At 36.5% G+C, this 12,423-nt stretch overlaps 1 long non-coding RNA gene across 2 annotated transcripts; it reads left to right on the top strand.

Annotated features, from left to right (window-relative positions):
• Positions 1-401: 401 nt before the first annotated feature.
• LOC111933159 (uncharacterized) lies at positions 402-11,339 on the top strand. Of its 2 annotated transcripts, none has more exons than XR_002866535.2 (3): positions 402-2,480; positions 5,028-5,118; positions 10,469-11,339. It is a non-coding gene; the product is annotated as an uncharacterized LOC111933159 (long non-coding RNA). The 2 variants fall into 2 exon arrangements; XR_002866536.2 differs by lacking the exon at positions 10,469-11,339 and adding an exon at positions 5,454-9,410.
• The last annotated feature ends 1,084 nt before the right edge of the window (positions 11,340-12,423 follow it).

Here is a 12,423-nt window from a genome sequence, read left to right as displayed (position 1 = left end):
GCTATTTATATTCAGCTATGCCTTTTGTCATGTTACACTCACAATAAAATGGAATTTGTAGAGATATTAACTTACCCAAAATACAAGCTGTAGTTGCTAAATATTTGACTGCAATGGGCAGTTTTGAAACAAGAACAAACTTGTTTAAGACCAAAAGAAAGGATATTGTAGTGAGATTTGTGATATACTGCTGTGGTAGTCTGACAAACCTAAATTTGAAAGATTTTTTACTTGAGAGCTGATCAGGTAAGTATTTTGATTCTTGTGAGAGCACTGGTGTCCCTGTTTTATTATCTGTTATTACAGATCCACTGAATTAATTTGCCTGTTTGAAGGATCAGGATCTTAATCTGACAAAATCCATGTGAAAAAAAAAAAGAAAATATGTATAACAGGAAAAAAGTAGAAAATTCAACAAATAATTTCAGTAAAATTCATCTTCTTAGTCTGAGGTTATCAGAAACATGATCGCTATGGTAGAGCAGCAAATTTTAAAGACAGACTGACTGGTTTAGAGAAATGGGAAGCTCTGGCTGAGCACTGTTGGCTGAGAGATCAGGCGACAGCAGGGAACACAAGATGTGTCCACAAGCAGTGTCGTTCAGAATCTTAAAAGTGATGATGGAATGAATGTCAATCACTTACATAAAAAGCTATAGCCCATTTTCCTTATCATATTCACCAAAACACACGTGGAAACTTCGTATTTTGCAATCTCCAAGTCCAACCTTATTATACAGGGACTGTCACACTGAATAAATCAGAACTGTTTAAAACCCCGTAGGCTGTTCACACAACTCAAGGCCACCTGTTCTTGGTTCTGGTGCCTTTCTGTGACTTGCTGTAAACACAGAATTCCGAAGGTCAGCAACTGTAAGACTTGGTGGCATGGCTGCCCTCAGTCATAGTCAGATCACATTACTGCTCACACAGCGGCCTTGCAGGCCCTCCGTGAATAAATGTTCTCTGCAGACAGCAGTTCTGCATTCTGAGAGAGCACATTTATAAAGCAGTCACTTATTCCACACTTATTTCTATGTATGAATATATAATCAAGGAGAGCAAGACCAATGGTGGTGCAGTTTAAAAGCTACAGCAAGAATCTGTGCCACAGGCAAGGCAGCCTTTCCACTTAGGTTTCTGAATGCTTTGTTGTAAACATATAATGCAGGACAGGGATGGAGCATGTCTTTTAAATGCACTGCCCACAAGCAGGGCAAGAATCCACTTTGTTCTTAACAAATCAACTCCTGTCACTGGAACTAACTCTGCAGCAAAGACAGATTTTTAGGCTATGTTTTCAACTGAAGAACAGACAAAAGAGAGTGGCCATACTCACAGACTATGCCTCCAGCAGAACAGAATGATTGTGCAACCAACTCTATTTAAAAACACGCTTAAAGAAAATGTTTTTATGTGTAATTCTACTCAGACCTGAGTTCAGTTATAACATAATTCTCAGCCTGGAGTGACAAAGAAGCAGCGCCTACCTACACTAACGTTTTTGTTTGCAGAACATCAGATTTCACTTGTTTGTGCTAGTTCATATATTGTGACATGCATATGGACTCCATGAGCTTTTGGTGCTGCTCCCAAGATAGGAGCATCAGCTAGAAGATCCTGGTGAAATGAGACATTATGTTCTTCATGAGCAGCCAAGTTCATCTCTGTCACCTGAGACAGACAGCTGAAACTCTCTGTGAAGCTATCAAAAAGAGATCTCACAGGTGTGCTTTAAAGCACTTTAAATTAAAGTGGTCTTCTCCAGCTGAAACAGTTGGCATCTAGGGGACCTTAAAAGGAGGGTTTGATCAGTAAAATAGCTACAGCAGGTAAAGTTTGGTAATGTGGAAGTAAAAACTGCTAGTACATTTATATCTAATCTAAGAACTCCATAGTAAATGGTAAATATTTAAGTACTGTTTGCATAGGCTCCATCAGGGAATGCTCTTACTGCCTTACCAAAATACCTCACCAAGCTTTTTCATGTTCATACTGATCTGATGTGAATGCTGGGTTCCTGTGCATATGTTATGGGCTTTACTGGCACTGTAGAGCTGGCAAGTGGATCCAGTCAGACTCATAAGCACTATCTTTCTGACTCCAGAGCATCTGGATACTGTGGGCAGACTGTTCAAAGAACATGTAAACTACTTATGCATCAAACAGAAGCAATATCCTTGCCAGTTTAGCATGTGGTTTTTGAAATGCAAACTAAAAGGTTGAAGATGGGCTTCTGAAGCATCCTGGTGAAAGCAAAGATATCTGAAAGAGACCAAGAGGTCAATGTCAAGTGATTCACTGTCATTCTAGCAACCAGTCCTGAAGGGTGAAGAGAGCATGGGAAGGAAGGCTGTTTTAGATCCTTCCCATCTATTCCACAACTGTTTGGGGTTTTTTACCAGCAGAAGGTTTTACCTTCTTGCTGGTGCCATTCTTCATTGAAGTCTTCAGAGAAATACAGACCCATGGACATATTGGTAAGAAACTTCTGCACCCTACTGCTGTTCTGCATTACTACCCATGTCTTTCTGCCTTGGACAAGTCTTTTTATTCACTTGTAGTTTAGCTTTTGATGGCTGAACTACTCAGCCTCACCCACAATTTTACATTTGACTCAGTCATTTGGTGCTTCACCTCTTAAGGTAGGTAAGACCCTCTGTGTTGATTTGTTGAGAAAATATAGTACCAGGCTACTTCTGGTAACTTCCTGTGATAGTTAACCGATATTCTCTAACCCCTAATGTCTCTAATGAGCTCTGCTTCATCATTTGTTGTCTTATATACAGACAAAAGAGCAAGTTTGCACTTGTCTGTATCACATTTATTCTCCATTGAAAATATAATTGCTGCTTTTCCTATTTTCCAACCATATAGTAACAATTCTTACTGAAAAAATTTGTTAAGTTCATAACTGCATTTCTATCAAATTTGATGGAAAGTATCTACATCCATTTTCTTTGCATTACCCTCTAGCTTTGCCCTGCCAGCTCATATCACAGTTCAGTTTTTAAAAGCAAAAAATTCTTTGTGCTAATAAAGGCATGATGCCAAAGCTCATATTTTCCTCCTACTGTATAGAACCCTGGGTATTTCTGTTCTCTTTTTACTTGTATTGCTGGAGAATGTTTTTTTTATTTAGATATATTTCTCAAATCTTTTCTTGTCCCTGCCCTTTTTGACCTCTTAAGTGTTTCTTTGCTAATCAAGCCTTATTCCTTTCTGAACAGACTTTCTCTTGTTCCAAAGTGTCCTTCACAAAGTAGTCAGCCAGCCAGCAGAACTGTAGCCTGCAGGTGTTTTAACCCCTGTGTTGTTTGTAATAAAAATCCTAGACAGTTTTACATCCATTGACTAGAGCGAATTTAAATCTTCCTCCACATGTGAGTCCTGGTGTCCTCAACGTGACTCTTAATACTGAGAAATATCTTCAGTTTATGGAAGTTTATCCAAGTTTCTCCTCTTGAGAGGCAATACATTCTGTAATAAAATTTTCTTTATCTTGCAATGCATTTTTTTTTTCATCTGTGAGTACAAGATGAATCATATCTTTATCATACAAGGTTTCCAAGGTCAGCTTTTCTGTAACAGCCGTGATGCTCTCCAGTGCCAACTCTCAAAGCTCCACCTCTTGATTCACAAACAGCTTGACCACCAAAATTAAGGAATCTTTAATAAGCAATCAACTTTGTCCTGAAAGATTTGGCATTGCAAATCCCTGTCTTGAAGGTTGATCAGCAGTGTGCTTTAATGCTGAAGGGAACCCTGAAATAAGAGGAATGATTCAAGCCATCAGATTTAGGAACTCTTCTGTTCTCTAGGCCATTTGCTGGAGCTTTTTAGTTCTAATAATGTACCCCAGATAAGGCATTGTGTTGTCAGAAAGAGAATGCATAAGATGTTGCTTTTTTTACAACCTGTACTGTCTTCAAAGATGAAAATTACTGTTTTTAGAGCTTTATAACTATTTCAGTTTTTCAATACCCAAACTGGATTTTTTCCTCTCTTTGTAAGAGACAGTGTTAAATAAAATCAATTAACCCTTGTTATTATTTGTGACACAGCTGGATAAAATATTTCCAAATATTGTATTGAAATCCTTTATTGATTTCATGCTGTTAGTTATACATAGTTCAAAATAATGATTTAGATTATTAACAAAAACCTTATACTTTGTGTTTGCAAATTTTCATGAGAATATGACAAATCTACAAACTTTCAATTAACTTCAGTTCATATACTTTCAGCACCTGTTGCTTTGTTTCTAAAGTCATGAATACATGTGCTAAAAAAGGGGTAAGGAAACACTCAGCTCTAATTAACTATAAAATATATATTATATTTTTATATATTTTTTTGCTTTTAAATTTTCATCTCAGAAAATCTTGGTGAGAGAAATTTAAAATATCTTTTAACTTTGCAGTGATATTCAACTTTACTCACCGGTTCTCAGTACAGCAGCATCTACCTACTATTCCCTTTATAATGTAGGCAGCACAGCTAAGTTATGAATTAGTCATTAATAGTATGGGTTAATTTTTTTCTGTACTGAAAAAAGGTCTCTATAAACTGCATGTAAATCTGATTCTTCATTACTTTCATTTGTGTAGCTGTTCAAAACAGATGCAAAGTCTGCAACCAATGCAATTAACATTTAGTGTTCCCTTTGTGCTCTCTGAGCAGCTGATCCCACAAGACACAAGGATTTGGATAATTTGGGTTGTATGAGATAGGGATAAGTTAAGAAGGTATCTTCTGTACTGAGAATGAAGAGAAGGGAGGGCCCATAAGTTAAAAAACAAGGAGTTGGTAGAAAGATTTGTGGTTAATTGCTGACAAATAGTACCCTATATATTATTCCACATGCAGTTTTTGCAACTGTGTTGTAACTAATTCTAAAAGCAAAAGCAAAATGAAAATTGAAATTTAAAAAAGGTATCTTTATCAAACATCAGATAATCCTTTTCTTGAATGAAAGGTCTATTACTGTGAATGTCAACCCTGATTTCTCCCTGTTTTTCTATCAGACAAAAATCCCAGTCAGTGTCAGCCTAACTGTATGCAGTTCTCCTCCCGTTCCCTCATGACCAGGCCTGCTGTGCAGTACTCCAGCTGAAGGTAATCAGTTTAGCACATGAATATGATTTGATTATTTTTGTTTTACATAGGCTATAAACCTGTCCAATCTGTTTTAAAAATCTTTTCAGTGTTCAATTCACTTAGCTTTTGCTGATTGAATTCCCTGCCTGAAATATATTAAACAACTGGGGTTAAAAGAGGGTAGTCTTTTTTTTATTTTTTTTATTTTTTCACTTTTAAATTCAAAGCTCTCTTACTTTCTTGAAATAATTCTTCATTAGAAATACAAGGATTTGGTACAGAGATTTTTTCATCATGCAGCAAGCTAATGTTACTTTAGTGGGTTTTATATGTGATATTACCCTTCTTTGCAGTTCAGTCATGGTCTCCTGCTGGCTGGCACTGGAGAACAGGCTACAGGCAGCAGCTGCTGGTTTGACAGCCAGTTCTGTTCAAGGAGATGGTAACTGCAGGGCAATGCATGCCCAATAAAACAAGCTAAAATTGTCAGGGGATCCCTAAACAAGACCCTGCTCTGTCGAAAAAGAGTCAGCCTCTAAATAAACTCTAAAAGGTTTCTAGCAGCCAGGATGCAAGTGGAAGAAGTCTTCCTTTGGAAGTTTACATAATCATTTAATTTAATCCTTCCTGTGGTGTTTCCCAGCCACTGCTTTATTTCTTTGATCATAATCTGCTAGGACAAATGTCAGGAAATATGAGTCTACAAAGTGATGTGAATCTTGTTCCCTATCGGAGATGTGACTATGAGCATTATCTTCATGATATTTTCTTTCTCATGTGTTCATTTCTGCTCAGTGTTTTCCCAGTCTTTGATGACAGAGAAAAGCAATGACTTTCAAGCTTAAAAACAAAGCTATATTATTCAGGCCCTGATGATGAGTGTACTTTAGCTTGCATTTCAAGGTGGAGAAAAGCCATAATAGCATGGGTATAACATGTAAGGTTTATTATAATGTGGTATTTGCAAGAACCCATGGCTTTTGGCTTTCATATTGTTTTTTACTTGCTGCAGCTCCATCATGGCCTGTGTGATGAGACCTGCTTGTATGTTTCTGTCTCAAGCAGTCAAACATGGCTATTTCTTGCCTTTCAGCAGCTTTATGGCCTTATGAGCTTTATGAATTAGACTGAATTTAAAAAAAAAAAAGGTCGTCAAAACAATAAATTTATGCCATCAATTACACAGAAATATATATACATATATAAAACAATATGCATCCATAATGTAATGCAGACTATAAATACAGAAATTACCATCAAATAATATTTGGACATCAGTACTTTTCTGGTTCATTTAAACTTTGCATTTATTAATTTTAAAATAGAAAGAAAGAAACTAAGAAGCATTCCATCACTGTGGAAGCATATATTTTATATCCATTTGATATCTCATGTGATTACAATGTGCAGCTGAGGTCATTACACTAAAGGGAAAATAATGGTAGAATCTAGAAGACAGTGAACCAAACAAGAAAATATTTTGCTATTGCTAATATTTTGGTGTCTATTAGGTAAGGAGTTTTTCTTTTGACAGTGAAGTCCTAGCTTGCTTTTAATTAATGTTGCATTACTCTTTTTAATAATAGCATCTATTTAAGATATCATTAATAACAACATCTATTGAAGACACTGAGTCTTAGCATTAATTTAGTGGGAGCTTTAAACAGCATCTATTATATATTCCCAGTTAAATTAGCATGATGGTTTTTTAATGGATGTTTTAATAGACATTATTAACCAGAATATTATAAAATTAAAACAGAACTCAGTGGGTTCTTTGAGTTCCTGTTTTAATACTCTGTGAAGCCACAGATTCTGAAAAATAACAGTGAATGTATTTTTAATTTAATTTAATGGCATTTGGCAAGAGTTACAACAAGCACATGCTTTTATTTGGCACGAGACAAATATTCATTGAATTAAGACACGGCTGATTTAAAACCTATCTTACATTTTGATTCTGTGGGTCAAATTCTTTAACAAAGGGTTCTTTATAAACATTTGTATACAAAGAGGCATAGTTACACTTTGTTTTTACTAGCTGAAATGTGTTGAATTTCCTGCAGAAATCATCTCTGAAAATAATTGGGAGTCAACATTTCTTCAGAGAAAGGAACATTCTTTTGATAAATTATTTTTTCCCATATTTTTCAAAAAAACTTTTTCACTTGTATGTTTGTGAAACTACACAGTAGGTGTGAAGAGTAAGTCTCAATTCCAACTTTTTCACTAAAGTGCAAAGCTGTAAAACTCACAACAGCTCACAGATCTGCCTATTAAGCTCTTATTTCGGTCAGCAAACATTTAGTACACAGGCAGCAGAATCTGAACCTTCTCCTTTATTGATTTTCTGTTTGTGAGCCACATTCCTGAAAGTATATATTTTATCCACAGTAAACATTATTGCTCACATCAATGAAGAAGGTCATTGGTCATTATCTTTCCATTTCAGCAGCAATTATGATCAATTCCTATTTTCTATACTGCTGTGGGAATGTGGTAGACACCTGTCTTACATTAAAAAAACCTAAGAGAAAAGTGGCTTGTATAATTATTTAGCTGATATTTTGAATATGTCATTAACTCTTATATTTGCGTGAAGCTTTGTCTGGAAATCTCTGAGTCCCATACAACCAACCCTCCACAAATTACTGTATAATACCTCAGAGTTAGCCAAGAACTTTTAGCTAAATTTCTTGAATCACCAGTATTTTCTTGAAATACTAATGGTCTCACCTGAATACAAATATGTCATTTCATGCAACAGACAAAACTGGCAGACCTAATAGGAATTTCCCATTGGACTTGCTTGAGAATATGAATCAAACTTTCACTGAAGGACTAAGCAAATCCCTTCCCATCCCTCAGAAAGACTTGTCAGGAAGTGTAAATGAAAACCTTTACTTTTTACATAGCTCTCTTGCTACCTGTCCATATCCACCTGGCACTTTGAGATATGGTCCTGCTCAAATGGTGTTTCCAGGTTGATCTGTGTACATTTAAAAAACACGTGCAATCAGTAAACAAGGGACAAAACTGTGAAGGTATAGCCTGAAAGTGGCAAAGCACACATACAGATTGAGGAAACAAAGGGTTCTGTTGTGCTTTCTAAACACTCAACCTTTTAAAGGCATATCTTAAACTAATGTGTCTAAAATAATCTTTTGATAAATGGGAGGAATATTTTTCCTGTAACAGTGAGCTTTACACTGCATTCTGTAATGTCGTGAAGAGAAGCTACTGCTGAAAGAACTTGCCTGGAGCTTCTTTCAAGAAAAGAAGATGCTTTTATTTATAATCTCCAGAATTCCCAAAATGCAATAGTGAATGAAGACACTTGAAAACAGACTTTATAATAATATGGGGAAAAAAATATGTGAATTCCTGCTGTGCTGAGCTGGTTTGATTATACTGTAAAGCCCTTAAAAACTGAGTTTAACATGTCTTCTGTGAGAAAAAGGAACTTAAAATAGGCCTTCATAATGGGCTTACATGAATTAGGAAGAAACTGGTTACTACATGTGCCAGTTTGCCTTGCTTTTTCTTTTAGCTGGGATGAAAATAGCTCATACTTGTAAATCCAGGGAGAGAATGAAGTAAACACAGGAGTTCAATAATTCAAATAGATGTCGAACTCCTAAATTTCCATTTACCGGCCTTTTTTCTTAAGAAAAGAAAAACTGCTTCAGGCAAGTTCTGCTGCTCCTATTATCTGGGCACAAGTCTCTCCTCTTATTTTCTAGCCTTGGACCAGGGAATGAAGGGTTGGGCTGTTGTTATTCTGGGCATCAGGGAGGAATGGGGAACCTCAGTTACCTCTCCGTGTTTCCTGCCTTAATCTCTGGACAAGACAGAACATCTCTGTAGTGCCAGAGAGAGTGGCAGCTCAGGACTTCACAGGAGTGCCAGCTGGAGTGCAAAAATTCCATTTAGCAAGGCTTTGGATATTCTCTTACTAGAAAGGAATGGGTCTATTGAAACTGAGTCTGCTCCTGGAACTACCACATGGCTCACGACGGGAAGGGGGAGCATGGGGGGCTGGGTACCAGTGTCTCCTCTGCATGGCATGGAAGAAGCTAAATCCCTCCTATTCAAGACTTCATTAAATTAAAAATATTTGTTGGATAGGGGATGCTGACTTCTTGGCTTGCTGAGCAGGATACTTGCCTGAAATGCAGATGACCCAGATACAATTTTCTGTTCCAATTCCAGTTCCAAATTGGATGGAAAAGGGACTTGAACTTGCAGCCTCAATTCCCATGAGAGTGCCACTAACTTAAAACCTAGTAGTTAGAAAAGCTCCTAGGATTTTTTTGATTTTATTTTTTTACAGGGATTTAGAATTGGAGCCCATAATTGCTTTCAGCTGTAGTGTCACTGAAACAAATACATTCCTATAGAATTTCATTAATACAGATCAGCATTTTCTGCCAACATCAATGAATCAAGAATATTTTGGGGAGCTACACTGAAGAAAAATTATTTCAAAGAAGGAAACTGGGAAGGGTAAAAGAGGAGAATGACATAAGTTCAGAGATAAAGGTAGATAAGCCAAAACAAAGTCCAATTTGAAAAGGAAACAAAAACTTCCCTTTTAAAAATATCTCTGGAGCATTCCTGGTTGAATACCTGTCCTGCTTACAAGGCAAACAGACTTTCTGCTCATCAGTGAATACCTGATCAGAGAAGGAGCTGTTATTAATTCACTGAGTTTTCAAAGTCAGATTCAATCTGGAAAACTGCATTTATAGCCAGAAATCTATCCGAGCCCAGTTTAGGCTCAAGACCCTTGATGTCTACTGTAGCCAGCAAAGCTTTCCGTCCTAGCTTTTTCCTCATCTTCTTATTCTTACGCTTCCTGATAGATATTTCTATAATTACCCTTTTCTTTTCTATATTGCCTGCATTCCTTTTAATGGCACTGAGATTTTTTTTGTCCAGAAATTTCAAAATCATTCATTAAGAAGACATACCTCCTGCTTTGAACCTTTGAGAACAGATGTGCTGATGCATTTGTTTTCCTCAGAAAAAACAATTTAATCTTTTGAGCAAATCATCTACATCGAGAGAAGAATTTTGCATTCTAGTAGTCTGAAAGTGAAAGAGGTTAAATATATTAATGATGTAGTATCATTTGGTTACAGTGAAGAAGGACAATACTTGGAAGATAGTAGGAGCTTTTTTCATCTCTCCCACATTATTCAGATACAAAAGTCTAAATGTCTAAACTGTCTTCCAGCTCAACTCTTAGGTAACTTGTGGCAAAGTGAAATGATGGAAATTGTAAAGATGCAAATGGTTAAGAACCACTACATATATATGCAAGGATGTGAAAAACACTTACAGTCCTGTCAACTGTATTTTATAGATTCTGTGAGACTCCTTAGAAGTGCATGAATTCTAGACCAAATGAATGTGATGAGATCCAAACAGGGACACAAGAACAGGTTACTGGTGAAGAAACTGGTGAAGAAAACCTCAAACCAGGAAAAGCACTGGAGTTCTAAACCACCAGAAACAGTCACATTTACTGAGATATGACAGGAAAGGTACAGAAGAAAATCTTACAGATTTTGTTCTTGAGAGAAACATAGGAATTGGTCTTCTGGTCATTTTAACTGAGTTTAAAAATTAATATTTGTAATACAGCAATACTTCCACTTCAGCATATGCCAAAATACATGGCCCATTCATGCCAAATGACTTTTTGTTCCTCCTTCCTTTCTGATAATGATTTGTTATAAGTTCAACTAACATCAGTTCTTGCATATAGGTACTGTGACTAGAGTGAAGAGCATTTGAGTATCTTTAGTATTGCAACTATTAAGAAAAAAGAAATCAAAATCCTAAAAGACTGGCTTTAAAATTAAATTTAGAAAAATACATGAATTTGGGGATTGCACTTTCTCTGTGTTATTTGACACTTGGGTGCTGGTTTCTTCAAGCTTTACTGCATAATGTTTTTAAACTAGCTGTAAATGTAAAACAAGTGAAAAAATAAATCTGAAATATTCACAGAATCCCAAAGCTCAGAGTAGAGCTGGGAAGAGTGCTCAATGCCAAGAGAAAATGAGTTCTCTGAAGCAGAATTTCAGAATTTCTTTTTCCATTTGTTGTTTCACTATGGGCAAATTACAATACCAGATTCTACTGGTTCTGTAAAACTGTGCATTTGAAATATTACCAATTAATGAAATGTAGTATATTAATTTGGAATAAAGTTTAAGCTTCATGACTCATGTAATGTTGCATCATTCCACATAATTTGTTTACAAAACAACTTGTTTCCTGCAATGATAGCATGTATCTTTGGGGGAGCAGTCATTATTAAACTGGTTTACAAATTTTGACTGTGAAAAGGAACACATCTGCATTCTGTAAATATATATACAATTACCTGAATTCCAGCTACTTTATGTTGATTCTGCTGGGTTTTTTCCTGATTGGAAAGAGAAAGATCTGCTCTTAAAATAAGCAGATGGACTTTCAAACTACAAGCTTGAATGAATCATTGAAAAAACAAAATGGTAGAAGAGAAGACTGAAATCGTGGAATCAGAAACAAGGATATGCAGAACAGACATCAGAAATTATGGATGCCAATGCAAAACAATTATGCTAAATGTGTTCTAGTGCTATAATATCACTGGCATTTTAATAACAGGAAACATCTGAGAGTTTGTTTTAAAAGCAGAAAGCTATGTGGTTCTAGTCCATGTCGGAGCTACTGAGAGGTGCTGGGACAGGTTTCACACCAAAAAAAATGGTTTTTAAAACTTTTAAAAATCTTTCCTGATTGGCATTCCTGTTACATCTGCCATGGCAGACACAGTCTGAAGAGGTCACAGCCCTGATGTGAATGATTTCTTAGTCAAGACCCTGGGTAATGGATGGGTTTAGGCTCGCTTTCTCAAGCCCAGAAGCTTGAGCAGTTTATGACCTGGAGCCCTACCTACACCCTAGAAACAGAACCCAACAAAAACTGTGTCAGGGCATCCTAGCACATATATGTATATATAATATGCTAATCTGAATTTACAGTCTTCACTGTCCTCCTCCACATCCCTACCATCTTGTATTTCCAGCAGAGTTCCATTGGGAATCTGTCATTTACAGACTGGCTATTTTTCTTCAGCTAAGTAGAGACTGAGCATCAATAAAAGCACCTTGGATCTCTGTTCTTTGGAAAATTTGACACTGTGTAAGACTGTGGCTCTGTTTCCCTCTGCACAATGACCTTTCTCTGAACGCACATCTCTGGTTTTGGGATGCAGTTTCAAACCTGCCTTAGTTTTAACAGCACACTGGTTCTGCCAAAGTAAGG

Source organism: Cyanistes caeruleus, chromosome 4 (assembly GCF_971803275.1).
Source record: "Cyanistes caeruleus chromosome 4, bCyaCae1.hap1.1, whole genome shotgun sequence".
NCBI lineage: Eukaryota > Metazoa > Chordata > Aves > Passeriformes > Paridae > Cyanistes > Cyanistes caeruleus.
The sequence above is the reverse complement of the archived record's forward strand: the minus strand, read 5'-3'. Positions and strand labels throughout refer to the sequence as shown.